The sequence below is a fragment of the Heloderma suspectum genome, chromosome 5, assembly GCF_057233095.1.
Source record: "Heloderma suspectum isolate Gila_16-S chromosome 5, 16-S_ref, whole genome shotgun sequence".
Classification (NCBI taxonomy): domain Eukaryota; kingdom Metazoa; phylum Chordata; class Lepidosauria; order Squamata; family Helodermatidae; genus Heloderma; species Heloderma suspectum.
Window position 1 is genome coordinate 98,027,434 of NC_139462.1, and position 15,317 is coordinate 98,042,750.

Consider the following 15,317-nt stretch of genomic DNA (forward strand, 5'->3'; position numbering starts at 1 on the left):
CCGACATTTGCTATTGAAAGGGCAATTAACTTACCATCCCTATAGTGGCAAAGTATTGAACTGCCTGTGACGATTATACCAAAGAATATAGTCAAATAACTGTTGCATAGGAGTTAGGTTTAGCCATGCATCTGGTTCAAGTCTACAGTATTATACTGGGAGCAAAAGGAATCTCCCTGGTGAGTATGGGGAACCAGTTGTATGAACTACATTGCCTATTAGTCTTGTGGAATGGTAGGGCCATGGTAGTCTGAAGAAGTTTACCATATTGTCTAGACACTTAGTACTTATTTGCTTAGAGGATCAGAGAAAGTGGCTTAATAATTTGTCTAATTTTGCTTATATGACAGATCTAGCACTGCTAAAGTTGCTTACTATGTTACACATGATACTGGAGTGCTCCTTCATTTTATTCCAGCATTTTACTAGTCAAAATGTTTGTTTTCTTCCTTATTTTAATAATTGTTTACTGTTTTTCCACATGGGTGCATAAAACAGTATTATTTGCCAAGATGAATCCTAGAAACAGCAGCACCGAACAAGAAAATCCATAACACAGTACCCCAAAACCCAAACAACATATATTGACAGAAAAAGTAACTTAAATATCCCACCAAAGCGGGAGAAACAAAGGCGTTTTCTTTTATTAGCTGCATAAAAATATAAAGCAATGTAGTTTATTAAGCTTCTCTGAGGAGTGCATTTCTCAGCATCAGCGTCAGAGAGAAGCCCTATTCCAAGCAACCACTCATCTTACGATATGTGCAAAACTCTTAAGTAATGCCTCCTCAGAACATCTCAGTAATTGGGGAAGTTCACATGATTGTACTTGACTTTCATCTCCATGACACAATCCTCTTTAAAGGGGCCAGACAGCTGTTTGGCCCACCAAACCTATTCTCTGCCACTGTCTTGCTCCCCACAAACCCAACTGTGCCAAATGCAATGGCAGGTATAGTAATAGGCTGTACACACACATGTTTATTCATGATATTCTCTCTCTCTCTCTCTCTCTCTCTCTCTCTCTCTCTCACACACACACACACACACACACACACAAATGTAGAAGTCTTTGGAAAGTTTGGTGTCAGGTTTCATTATATTTAGTTCAAGGCTCCTTACATTATTAAAAATCACCAAAAATATATCAAATTTAATTTTAATTGTAAGCAACTACTATCCAACATAAAATATTTTAAAAATGTACTTACTGAAATAGAGTGATGATGTTCTTGATTTCTGAAGGTCAAAGTGTCTGATATCTGTGGGCTTCTACTGAGAGGATGTTCTATACATCTGGAGGTATCATTGAGAAAGGCAAGTCTCTTGCCTGCATTGATTTTGTTTAGTGGGAGGAGGGACCTAAGTTTAGGCCCTCAGAAGATCTGAAAAGATAGGAGAGCTCATGTGTTACTTTTCTTCCACACTACAATATAGTGACACAAGAGCATGTTAATAATTCTCAGGTCTGAATACATCTTGCTACAATGCTTGGTACATGTAAGTAGCTCTACCACACCATGAACTTATTCTATTGGTTACATTGGTCTCATTTCAGAAGTAAATTTGTCTGTTGCACCTTCTTTTAGAGCTGTGCTGTACCAGACTAAAGGCCTAGTTAGTCCAACATTCTGTTCCTACAGTGCATAACCAGATTCCCATGGGAAGCCCCAAAACAGGACATAAGCACAGTTGAGTACCCCCATGCTTGTATAATGCAGCAACTGATATTCGGAAACATTCTTCCTCTGTTACTGTAGGTAACAGATATAATATATAGCCATTATGACTAGTAGTCAATGATTGGGTTTGCGCGATCAGCTGGGAAAAAGAAGCCACCATGGCTTCTTCCCCTGCCCCTATGCATGTTGCTTGCATCCCCGCCATTTGCCTAATTACTTGTGATGTAGCGTGGGTTATCGTGTTTTCCAAACCTAGCACTGTGCACAATGGGGGTGGCTTTTAAACCATCACACAACCCCTACAACAAAACATGGGTTGTGAGGTGCTTTAGAAGCCACACCCGCTGTGCACCACATCGGGTTCTGAAAACATAATAACCTGTGCTGCGGGTAATAAGGCAAATGATGGGCATGTGAGCAGCCCATGTGGGGGCGGGGGAAGAAGCCATGGTGGGTTATTTTCTCCTGCTGATCATGTGAACCCAGCTATTGATGGGGTTCGCATGATCACAGAGGAAAAATAAGCAACGGTGGCTTATTTCCCCTGCTGTGCATGCTGGTCACATGCTGGGGGATTTGTGTAATTACCCCTGCTGGCATGCAAACCTGGAGAGGGTGGCTTGTTGCCGTGGTTAACAGAATCCATGGGCTGTTGTAGGGTTCTGGGGTGGCTTGTTAACCATGGCAACAAGCCACCTTTGCCAAGTTCACATGACACAGCAAGCTACGCCAGCAAGGCAAATCCCCCCAACATGTGACTGGCAAGCACGGCAGGGGAAATAAGCCACCATGGTTTATTTTCCCCTCCCTGTTAATGAGAACAGGCCCAGTGATTGTGTTATCCTCCATGAATTTGTCTAATCCTCTTTTAAAGCCATCCAAGCTGGTGGCTATAACTACATCTTGTGGTAGCAAATTCTACAGTTTAACTATGCACACTGTGAAAACGTACTTGGTTTTATCTGTCCAGAACTTTCCACCATTCACTTCATGGGATGACCCTGGGTTATAGACCCAGCAGAGATTCATGGATGTACCCATAGGACAAATGCATAAAATTTAACAGCTGTACTTCATACTTTAATTAGTAGATCAGTAGACTAAACTGTGGTTGATTGATTGGTGGGAGCCTGCAGATGAAAGGCTCTATTGTTTATATTCTGAGGCAGTTTTGGTATGTTATTGCAGTAGGTATTGAAAAAGAAAATATTAACTTTTCTTTCTAACAGTGAGTGGTAGCTTTGGGTTATCAAATTGTAAGTAATCTCACACATACTTCAGTATTTCAGGAAGCTATATACATTGAGGTTTTAGAATAAGTCAACTTATCTAAATTCAGTCAATCAGTTACAAGGCAGGTGATTAACCAACTAAAAATTATTTGATCATTTAACAGTTCTGTTGGGGAAAATCCTTAAACTAGGATTTTATGAGAATTTTGTTGGAAGCAGGAATTTAAATACCATCCAAGTTTCTCTTTGGATTATTAGGTTTGGTTTCGTTTGGTTGTGTTTGCTGAAGTGAGCAAGTGATTCATGTTCAACATAAATAAAGGTTTCTTCTAATGTTAGGTTCATCCATATGTTTGAAGTTATGGTATGCTTCTTGTAAACTTGACCTCTGAAGCAGCTGGGAGGACATAAAGACTTATTTTGCTTATTGCAAAATAAAACTTGAGCTGCTCTTCTCTTTGTAAGTTGAATTTCTGAAATAATATGATGTTGTTGTTGTTTTAACCATAGTTTGTTATGGCATAAAGCACACAGATGTCATATTTAGTGTAGAAAACTCTTTTATAGTAAATGAGGTTGTTTTGTGGTGTACCACTGTTCAAAGTAAGCAAGACGTTTGGGGGGGTTTCTTCTTTTTTCTTTGCAGAGAAAATACATTTCCTCTGGCAGGATATGAAAGGCTGATCCTTAGATAATATACACGCTATCTTTGAATGATCAAATCATATATGCTCTTGGTGTAAAATTTTTTCCCCATGCTAAACTTTTAGATTGAGACTCCGGGGCAGGGTGTCATTTAATAAATTATTATACAATGTTTAGATTTGAAAAGACTTAGTAAATAATATGCTCCCTCTTAAGGATCAAGCCCACAGTTTGGGAGCACCATTAGATCCAGCCCTTACTTTGGATGCGCAAGTGGCACTGATGGCATGAATCACTTTTCACATCTTAAGGGGAATGTCCACAGCGACGGGTTTGGTTCACTCTCCACTTTGTTGCAGCTTTTACTGGAGTTGAATCTGCTCCGTCTGGGGACACCTGGGGGTCAAAAACCCAGATTATCCCAAAGCTAGTCTGGGGCACTTGACAGGTCACACACAGTTTACTGCGAATTGTTTGAGTGGCTACTGGGTGCAGTCTTGTCCATGTCATCATTTAGAGAGCCTGAACCCACCCTCCCACTCTCACCTTGTTCTGCCCCTTCTGCTTTCTCTGGCCAATGTGTGTGTTAGTGCCCCCACCCTCCCCAACCTATGTCTGACCCTCCCCATCCATTTTTTAAAAAATTATTTTCCCTCTAAAACCACAATATTGCAATAGCAGCAGACTAAATGTACAGCAGCGACCCCTCACATTACTGCATTAGTGGGAACACTCAATCACTTTAGTTAGCCTGCTTTCAATCTTTAACATTTCCCACCTTTCTGTGCATGTTTACTCAGAAGGAAGAAATAACTCTCACTCCCCTGCAGTGAGAGGGTTGAAGGCTAACTGTAGTAACTCACCCTAAAGCACTGTTTCGCATTCTCCATTACTCTCTTAGACCACAATGCGATGTTCTGTAGTTTCTCTGTTATGTAAAATCACTTCTCTGCTTTATCGCAGTAATGATCTTGCCTTCCATAACAATCTTGCCTTCTCATTGCGAACAGGGGAAGGGAGAAAGGGGTGGTGGAAGCAGTAGGCAAAAGTGCACACATGGGGAAAAATGGAGTGGGAAGCAATAACTCTGCAGCAGATTGCTGGGATGTGGCAAGATTGGATTGGGGGCAGCTAGAAATGGGGAACATTGCAATCCTATGTATCTCTATTCAGAAGTAAGCCCCATTGTGTTCAATGGGGCTTCTTCCCCTGTAAGTGGGTTTAGAATTGCAGCCAATATCTCCCAGAGGAGTTCTGAGAAACAAAAAGAGGAAATTTAAGATGATGATGATGATGATATGGAGATCCCTTCCAAAATGGGCAAGCTGAATCTGAATTTGAAGAATGAATTTGAAGCAGATTGCTGGATGCGGCAGAACTGGGGTGTGGGGGAGCTGTGGAGGACTGGTTTCACAAAGAAGTCTTTTTCCTTCCCCTTGCTTGCAATGAGAAGGCAAGATCATTACTGTGATAAAGCGATGGAGTGGCAATCCGCTATTTTGACGTTGCGCTTTTAAGATTTTTTTTTAAAGATAGAGGCTGTGTAGCAGAGCACACCTATAGGTTTTTTTGGGGGGATGGCTGCCAGAGGTTAGTGGTAGGCAAGGCAAAGTAAATACCACGAGGTAGCTCAGAACTCCTGAATAGCCAGCTGCAAAATGGCAGAAACATCAGGGAAACACAGGGAGGGGAAACATTGGGGGAACACCCCTTGACCAGGGTCAGTGAAGTCACAGCCAGGTGAAAGACACACCCTTGGGCAGGGCTATCATGCCGAAGTAAATGCGGAGGGTTGGTACAACAGAAGCGCAGACAAGCCAAATTAAGGAAAACATCGGACTAAAAGTAGACTCAGAAAAACCATTTTTTCCGCAGAAATCTCTGGGATGGCTGCAAGATGGTCATGATGTCATGTGCCCCAAACGACCTCCAAAGACAGCAAACTCGCAGTAAATTGCTTGTGGAGATACCCCCATAGACTGGTGCAGCAACTGCAACTCCTCCTAAAAGAGGGAGCCTGGCCACAGTTATCCATGTCCTAGTAGCATTTAGGTCTGACTGTTGCAATGCATTGCAAAAGAGGCTATCTTTGAAGACCTCGCAGAAACTTCAATTGTTTCAAAATGTAGCAGTGAGGCTGCTGACAGCTATGCATTATGCCAAATGCATCTTGCCAGTTTTGAAACAGCTTCACTGGCTTCCCAGGTGCAATTCAAAGTATTAGTTGTAACCTAAAAGCTGTGTGGTTTGGGACCAGAGTAACTCAATGAAAAACTTGCCCATTTGTAGGGATGTCAGAGAATTTCTCCACGAATCTTGGAGAGGCCGAATGCCAGCGAATTCAGCCCCCCAAAATTGGTGGAGAAATGGTCTGCCCTCCCGGACAGGACTTACCTTGTTCGAATGTCCCTGGTGGCGGTGGCAGCTCCGGCGGCGGTTCAGTGGCGGCGGTGGCGGCGGCCGGTCGTCCGACTGGCTGCCGCCACCGCCATTTCCAAGTTAAAAACAACAGCAACAAACAAACGTGATAGGCTACGTAAAGATTTACGTAGCCTATCACGGTTAGATTTTTAAAAAACACCGTGATAGGCTACGTAAATGTTTACGTAGCCTATCACGGCTGACTTTGAAAAAAAAAAAAGCGCGTACGCAAATGGCGGCGCCCATGGGCGCCACCATTTGCATACGCACTTTTTTTTTTTTAAGTCAGCCATGATAGGCTACGTAAACATTTACGTAGCCTATCACGGCTGACTGCAGAGACGCAAACGGCGGCGGCTTTGGCCGCCGCCATTTGTGTCCCGGCAGGAGAGGAGATTTTGTGGCCGGAGGGACTGGGCGCCTCCCCCCCGGCCAGAATTTCGGGGGGGAGGGACGGAGCACCTCCCCCCCACCGCGAATCAAGCTTCGGGATCAGGTAAGTGACTTTCGTACATCCCTACCCATTTGGCTCCATCTCTGAATTTCTCCACTGGCTAAGGCTAGGTGGACTGGGGAGGGTAGAATGGACCTTTTATGTGGAATCCCCCCACCAGGTTTGGATGGCTGGCACCTACAGTTATGAGCTTTATATGCCAAATCAAAACAAATTTCTTTTTCGACCTGGTGTTTTAACTGAGTGTATTGTAGGGTTGGCAGAGAATTTCTCCACAAATCTTCGGGAGGCCGAGTGCCGATGCATTCAGCCCCCTGAAAGTGTTGGGGAAATTCTCCGCCGGCCACCTGCCCCCCCCCCGGAATGGGACTTAACTTCGGCGAATGTCCCTCTCGGCGGCAGGTTCCGGCGGCGGTTTGGCGGCGGTTCGGCGGGGGCGGGGGCAGCGGCCGGTCTCCTGACCGGCCGCCACCGCCGCCATTGCAAAAAAAAAAAGTAAAGTAAAAAAACCCCACACACCCGTGATAGGTTACGTAACAATTTACGTAGCCTATCACGACTAGATTTCCAAAGTCAGCTGTGATAGGCTACGTAAATCGTCACATAGCCTATCACGGGTGACTTTGAAAAAAAAAAGCGCATACGCAAATGGCGGCGCCGATGGGGCGCAGCCATTTGCATTCCTTATTTTGGCATGTCTAATCTACGTAAACATTTACGTAGACTACGGCGAAAATAAGGGAACGCTATTTGCGTTGCCCTTATTTTCGCGGTAGTCTACATAAATCTTTACGTAGACTAGACGTGCCAAAATAAGGAATGCAAATGGCGGTCCCCATGGGAGCCGCCATTTGCATACGCGCTTTTTTTTTTCCAAAGTCACCCGTGATAGGCTACATGACAATTTACATAGCCTATCACGGCTGACTTTGGAAATCTAGTCGTGTGTGTGTGTGTGTGTGTTTACTTTTTTTTTCGCGGCCGGGTAGACGGGGCGCTCCTACCCAGCCTGAATTTCGCCGGCGAGGGATGGGGCGCTTCCCCCCCGGCCTGAATTTCGGCCGGGCGAGGCGGGGCACCTCCCCCCCCTCACCTGAACTTCGGGGGGAGAAGCGAACCGCCTCCCCCCCACCGCGAAGCAAGCTGCGGGACGAGGTAAGTCCCTTTCGTCCATCCCTAGTGTATTCTGTTATTTTAATGCCTGTTTCTTCTAGGCTGCAATCTTGTACTCATTTACTTACTCCATTTACCGGGGAGTAAGCCCCATTGAATTCAGTGAGACTTACTACTGAGTTGACATGTAAAAGATTGTGCTGTGAGATTTTAGCTGTTTTATTGTTTCAGAGCTGTTTTTAGCTTTGCTTTGTTACAATGTTCTTTTTGTTGATACTTATTGCTCAGAAGTCCCTTTGGTGAGATAAAAATCTTTCAAATGCATAAATCTTTCCTCTCCAGTTCCCAGAAGCTCCCCTGATGCTTCACCTGCTCTCAGAGACCAGGAGTGCTTCCACATGAAGCTTTATGGTGACATTGCCTTGCCTCATTCACAGATTTTGTTGTTATGTTCCAGTAATAGCCCTCCCATATTTTCCCACCATGTTTTCCATCTTTTTCCTTACTGCAGAAATCCATTAAGGAAAGAAGATGGAATTGCAGTACAATGGCTTTTCTCTGGTGATGCTAGGAGCCCTGTGTCTGGAAGGATTCCAGCTCTCAGACTGTAGTCTTCCCTGAGTTTCTGCCTACTCTCTGCTAGGGATGGCGGAGAATTTCTCCCCGAAACTTCGGGGGGCCAAGCGCCAACGTGTTCGGCCCCCCGAACAAGTTTCGGGGAGAAATCCTCCTAACCCCCCCCGCCCCCCGCACCCCCCCCGGGACGGGACTTACCTTCACCGAATGTCCCTCCCGATGGCAGGTCCGGCCGGCGGTTCGGCGAGTGTTCGAGCGGGGCGGGAGCGGCAGCCGGTCTTTCGACCGGCTGCCGCCGCCGCCATTGCAATCAAAGAAAAAAAAAACAAACGCCCCCTGATAGGCTACGTGACGATTCACGTAGCCTATCACGGCTAGATTTGCAAAGTCAGCCGTGATAGGCTACATCAATTGTCACGTAGCCTATCACAGGTGACTTAAAAAAAAAAAAAAAGCGCGTATGGATAATGGCGGCCCCCATAGGGAGCCGCCATTCCCATTCCTTTTTTGGTCTCTGTAGTCTACGTAAATGTTTACGTAGACTACGGCGAAAATAAGGGCAACGCTATTTGCGTTGCCCTTATTTTCGCCGTAGACTACGTAAACATTTACGTAGACTACAGTGACTAAATAAGGAATGCGAATGGCGGCTCCCTATGGGGGCCGCCATTAGCGTACGCGCTTTTTTTTTTTTTAAAATCACCCGTGATAGGCTACGTGACGATTGACGTAGCCTATCACGGATGACTTTGCAGATCTAGCCGTGATAGGCTACGTGAATGGTCACGTAGCCTATCAGGGGGCGTTTTTTGTTTTTTTTTAAACTTTCGCGTTCGCGGCCGGGCGAGGCAGGAAGCCTCCTCCCCGGCCTGACTTTCGGCTGGGACGAGGCAGGAAGCCTCCCCCCCCTGGCCTGAACTTCGCGGAGGGAGCAGCGAAGCGCCTCCCCCCCACCGCGAACATCCTTCGACAACAGGTAAGGGACTTTCGTCCACCCCTACTCTCTGCCTGCATCCTACCTTTCCAGTCTCACTTCTCTCTTCCTTTCCTAGGGGAAGAAGAACAAGTGCTTTTCCCAGGTCACAGTGCAGAAGCAGACTGTCAGGGAATATAGTTCCTACACTCTGCAGTCCTATTACAGTCCCATGTGAATTATTATGAATGTGTAGATCATCTCTAAATAATATACCCCTAAATAATAAAATAATACAATAAAAGTCATCCTTGTTTTATGGCTAGGCAAAATAGCTTAGATTGGTGGTCCTGCGCTCTTTCTTTTCTGAGAAGCAGATCAATGGGACATTGTGTTAGCTGAAGGTGGAACTCCTTGACCTTTTGCAGGAAAAAAGTTGGAGAAGCAGTTTGGATTTTTCTACACTAAAAGCTCATGGGGTTGTTGGGAACTAGCATTGGATTTTCTTACTTCTGTACCTACATAATAACAGCTTGATCAGTATATTTGTAAATAAAGAGGCCATTTTGATAATATTGGTCTCCAGTGCTATCTCACTCAAAGCTGATTTTGTGGAATCATTGAACTTCCCCATGCTTGGGAGGAATGGGGAGCAAAATATTTATTTCAAAATGCATATTCAGTGAAATAAATAAGGGTGCAATACTGTGGACTGCACCCTCGCTGCATGGAAGCCCCTGAACTTGGACACTTCTGAGAGTCCTGTGCCCTGCTGGGCTGAAAGTGGCAAGGCAGAAGGAACAGATGCGCTCTTTGCCTCCCCGTCCTTCGATCTCCTATATTTGGAACATGAGGGAAGTTGGCTGGAGAAAGCTCAGGATAAATTGCATCCTGGCCCCTCCAGTCTCCTCCCCTCCTTGCCCACCGGAACACCCCCTTTCCCCCCTCTCCAAGGTCAATTTTCCGAACTTAAGTGAGGTGCTCTCACTCTCCGTGCCAGCTGTGAAGGGGGTGGGGGCAGGGGTAGGATCTCTGACTTCCCATTCTGTGGTCAGAGCACTGTCTCTGACCTTGGAAGGGGTTTTCTGAGCCATGCTATGATCCCTGGGATGCTCGCTTAGGGACCATAGGACAGGTCTCTAAGTTGTTTTCCTTTATTAGGAAAATTACATTTAGGTAAATTTTCTACATATAAAAATTTAAACTACTCAAAACATTTGTTAAGGTCTGAAAATATATGACTTTTATGTCTCTGAGGAAGATTCAGGTTATAAATGGGTAAATCTGGAAAACTTTTTTTTCTTAAGGTGGGAGAAAGAAATTTATAGGAGGTATTAGGGAAAACAATGCTCCTGTGTGTTTCCCATTAACTATGGGTGTGAGCTGGGCTGAGAGTATTGTTCAGTTATATATCCACAGGAAAGAACAAATGGTTAGAAATAAAATCCAAAATACCGTCCTCTTTTTCCTTGATATTTCTCAGATGGCACTGCACTAAAATAATTCATTTTTTTCTGGGACTGAAATGCTGTGGCTAAGATAAAACAGTGGCCAACAAAATGTAGAGGTTCTGGTAAAACAACAGCAAATCGGCATGCCACATTATGCTGAAGAGTCAGAGCATGTTGATGTCAGATGGAAATCAAATGCAGAAAGTATAGAAAGTGACAATTAAGTTGACGGTGGTCATTTACAAAACAGTTGTTGGTAATAACACAGACATCCTGACATTAGTAAGCTAATTAACACATGTGATTAAAAAGAAACCTTTATCCCAATTCAAACCTCAGGTGATAGAACTGAAACTCCTGATGTATTGTAATCAGTCAAAGTTTATTGTACAGTCACAGACCTATCAAAAGACAAAGCAGAGCATCAAAACACATGCACTCTGTCATTAAAAAAGGTGAAAGTATAAATACATATACAGAATAAAAGTAGTTAAGTACTGAGATAAAAAAGCCCAAACTACACTTAAACTAATAACATTATTTTATGAGTCTTTACAACAAAAAAGAGAAATTGGCAACTGCTTCTGTTCAGTCAACAAAACTACCAAGTACCACGCAGAAGTCTTTTCTGGGTCTTTTAATAAAATAGGAGTGAGTAATTATTTTGCTTATCTTTATAAAAATTACATACAGGAAAAAACATATATTAAAGTTTCTGTTGCTCCATCAAAGATAATGTAGTAGTAGTAGTAGACAGGAAATCCCCCCGAACAGCCATCCAGTAAGGCAGAGGGTAAATAATAAAACCTAGCCCTAGAAAAGACCAGCCAATATTTGGAAGCATTAAGTTATCCAAATAATTGGAGTGATTGTTAATACAATTAAAAGGCAAGCCAAGATGAACCAGAGAGCAAGTTTCATGAGTAGCAGTCATAGAATACTGTGCATCAATATCCTTAATTCGAAGATCAAGTGTAGGTTTTGCCTGAAATAACCCTGAGAAGAAAACAATAATAACAAAGTCCTAATAGATGTAGGGCTCAATCAGATGAGGTGCTTAAGGTTATTACCTTGCCCTGCTTGCCTGATTTTGTGAGCTGTCCATGGTCCTGCAGCCACCCCATGATTTCCACCTGCTTTGCCTGTGTTTTTTCACAACGGGGAAAAGCTGTCAATTTTTTTTCTGGTGCGCTATAGTACAATAAAGAACCACTGCTGTCTACCCTGTTTTGTGAACCTTTACTGTGATGTTTCTGAATGGGCATGTCCATATAGCACAATTTTACTCCCCTTTGTGTCTTTTTATTTCCGATTGGTGTAGTAAAAGCATGGCTGTTTCCCCATATTTTTTTCTTTTGATGGTGCGGTGCTTGCGCACTTCTGGAATTACCTTCTTTCAAAAATCCATGTTTGCAAACTTCCAGCATAACAGTCTTGCACAATTCCTCCTTCTCATTTTTTTAAAAAAGGTGTGTGCACGGATGAATTGACTCACCTGCTCACCGGCCCACAGAGGGTACCAGAAGTGGGAGGAAGGAAATGGTGGTGGAGGGGTGAGGAAGATGTGGCAGCAGGGAGGAGTGAAAAGTAGGTATGCAAACATGAGATTGCGTTATATACATAGGGCAGGAGGAAAACGTCTGCAGTGTGGTACATACTGTAAAATTCTGCATTTAAAGAAAAAAATGGAACACAACAAACTGCACCCACAAGAAGGCTACCGTGTGATGAAACCCATAGTTTCTTACTAAAGGCTTTAAACCATAAACTAACAGCCTGCCCCAGTTTACTTTAATTGATCCTGGATTGTCTTATGGTTGGTTGTTTGCTTGAGATTGCTTGTTTGAAGTTGTTTTAGATGCTGTTCTCTTGTGTATATTGTCTGTTTGTGTGTTTTTATGTAAATGGCTTTTAATCTCTGTATACTGTATTTTTGATGTTTTTAATCTTTGTAAACCGCCCAGAGAGCTTTGGCTATTGGGCAGTATAGAAATGTAATAAATACTACAACTACTACTACTACTCTGGTAATTTTAAAAAAATGTGGAGGAAAGAATCATAAAACTTTGCTTTATGTGTGCTTTGAGCCCAAGCTTTGCACTTCATCTTGTCATGCTTCTGATGTCTTGCATGAAAAAGAACTTACTGTGGTTAAATACGCATGTGGTAGTACAAAAATAGTACACACATTTAAATGGCAAGTTCTTTTGTATGTTTTTGCAGAGGCATGGGATGAGGGAGTGCATCCCAGTTGCTGCCTTGAATAAAATGTTGCACTTCTAATGTACCTCTACTTCTTTAGAGCATACAACAGTTCTCTAAGGTATAGCTCCTTTCTCAGACTAGTCTTCCCATATTCTATAGTCTATGCCTATCTGTCTTCCTATATTTCATGCCCTGTGGGCAAATTTATTCAAGACAATCATGGTAATCCTAATGGAATGGCTCTCCCCTGTACCAGTTTGTTTTATGATGAATAGGGATTGTGGGAAATGTAGATTCCCAGAGTTCTTGGCTCTTGAGACGTTGGCAGTTCAGAGTTCCAGATGTCAGGAAGGAATTCAGACCTCACACAGAGGCCTCCTGCAGGTACTTCTGTTGTCATTGTCACTGCCAGGTAAGTCTTTGGAGAAGACAACAAAGGCAATCATTTGGTAGGGACATGAATTCGTGATTGTGAACTCATTATGAGCTGGGTTAGAACTTCATTGGAGTTTGGGCTCAGCTTGTAATGAGCTAGGATTGGGGATAAACTCTACAGTTCCCCCCAGTTCTGAACTTTGGCAGCATCACCAGTGGAGATCAGAAGTAAACATGCTGCACCGTGTCAGCAGAAGGCAAGGAACAGTTTTCCGTGTGCATGTGGAATATGTTAGATGGCTCGTGGAAGAACTAATAATTTTAATGTACCAAAGAAATGCATGATGAATAAGCCATGAAGTCAGTAACATCCAGTGGGATGACCTGAATCTAGTTCATTTTACTAGGTCCACTGAGATTATTTCCATCTGGCTGCCCTGACAAATGAGCCTTGCCAAAATACCACTTTTGTTCATTCATCTGCAAGTTGTATGGCCAAAGGCTAGTACCTGTTTTAAATCATTCTAAAAGGAATCTTGCTAAAACTAAGAAATAGACTCCAATGGGCTTTAGGGTGTAGTTGCCTCTTGAGAAACTTGGAGGGTTTAAAGAGATTTTATTCATTATTCTCTGATTTCTTTCCTCAGGACTATTCTCCAGAAATGTATTTATGGAATATGCTGTGGAGGAGCGCTCCTTGGGGGAAAAAAAAGTTCACTATTGACATGGATCAAATCTCATGTCTTTAATTTTTAGCTAAAAAAACTTTATGGGGGAAAAGCAATCTAGTTACTCAGGATTTTCCCCTTATGTTTCTTTATGGGATGTTTTGAGCATCCCAAATAACTTTCTATTCTGTAGTCAATAATTACTGCAGTTACAAAGCCAGTATCAAAATAGTTAAAACTTAATTCACACAAAGTTCCCTTGATTTCTCAACACTTGATTAACCAACATTTGGGGTTGGTTCACACATGCACATTTATCACTTGATGACTGCAATATCAAATTATGATTTTCATGAATGGAACCATCTTAGATCTAACACTACAGATCGAACTTGATTACACTTCAAACACAATGAGGGCTGATCTACATTGCACCCACCTTCACAATGAATTCGGTGTCCTGTTGGGTTAAACACTCTTGCATTAAAACGTGATTATCCACACTCAGCCATTTTCCCCGTTGCGGTGCTTCATCGACTGCACGAGCTTGGTTCACAGTCGAGTGCTGTGCTGTTTTCCTGTTCTTAAAGACGGCAACTCTCATTAGAGGATCAGAAACTTTTCCTGTTTCTGCTGATTCCACTCCCACAGCTCTCAATGGCCCCATGTCGTCTTCTGGCTGCTGATCGCATAGCTTCCTCAGCACTCAATGTTTCCTCAGCAACAAGCAAGGGGCTGGATGTGCGCACGCTTGTCTGATCTTGGAAGCTAAGAAGGGTTGGCCCCGGTCAGTAGTTGGATGGGCGACCGCCTGGGAATCAGGCTTCCTGCATTGAGCAGGAGGTTGTTCTATCCCTTCAAATGAGATTAAGTTTTATCCCATCCTATCGCCCGCTTTGGATTTTTTTTTTTTTTAATTAGGGCATTATCTTCGAAGAATCGTGGCTTCTCTGTGATTTTTTCTTTCTAATTCAGGCATGATCTTTGAAGATTCAAAGCTTCGCGCACATCCAGCCCTTTGCTTGTTGCTGAGGAAACACTGAGTGCTGAGGAAGCTATGCTATCGGTAGCCGGAAGATGACATGGGGCCGTCGAGAGCTGTGATTGGACAGGAGGGAAATACAAACACCGCCATATATGGACAGGCACGGGAGGGGACTACGACCAGATATGGTAGCGAAGGCAGAAAATCAGAGCACGTTAAGGGGAAATGCCCTCACCCCGGCGCCAGCTTGTCTGGCTGAAAGGGGGGGGCATTGCGGGCGGGTGGGGTGACAAGACGTAGGGGCCTCTGATTGGTGCACCCCAGTGGCACCAACATGCAGGGAGGGGCAGGCTGAGCTGCCTTAAACTCAGCTCCCCCTCCCAATCTCAGCTCTCTGGCTTGACGCAGCTAGAGAGGAAACCACAGAAAACACCTGCCTCCTGAAGACCGCCTTCGTCGTTTGCCAGCCACCTGGACTCGGCGTGCAATCTACGCGCCAAAACCTACCTCTCCTGCTCCTCGCTTCTTCTTCAGGCAGTCGCTGCACGCCTCCGCCGCGGCAGCCCCGGAGTTGATGGCGCTCGCGGCGGAGGCGTG

At 44.0% G+C, this 15,317-nt stretch overlaps 1 protein-coding gene across 1 annotated transcript in view; it reads left to right on the forward strand.

The window, feature by feature from the left end:
- CORIN (corin, serine peptidase) overlaps positions 1 to 15,317 on the forward strand; it is a 199,950-nt gene that overhangs the window by 155,885 nt on the left and 28,748 nt on the right. The gene's annotated exons all lie outside the window — the stretch shown is intronic.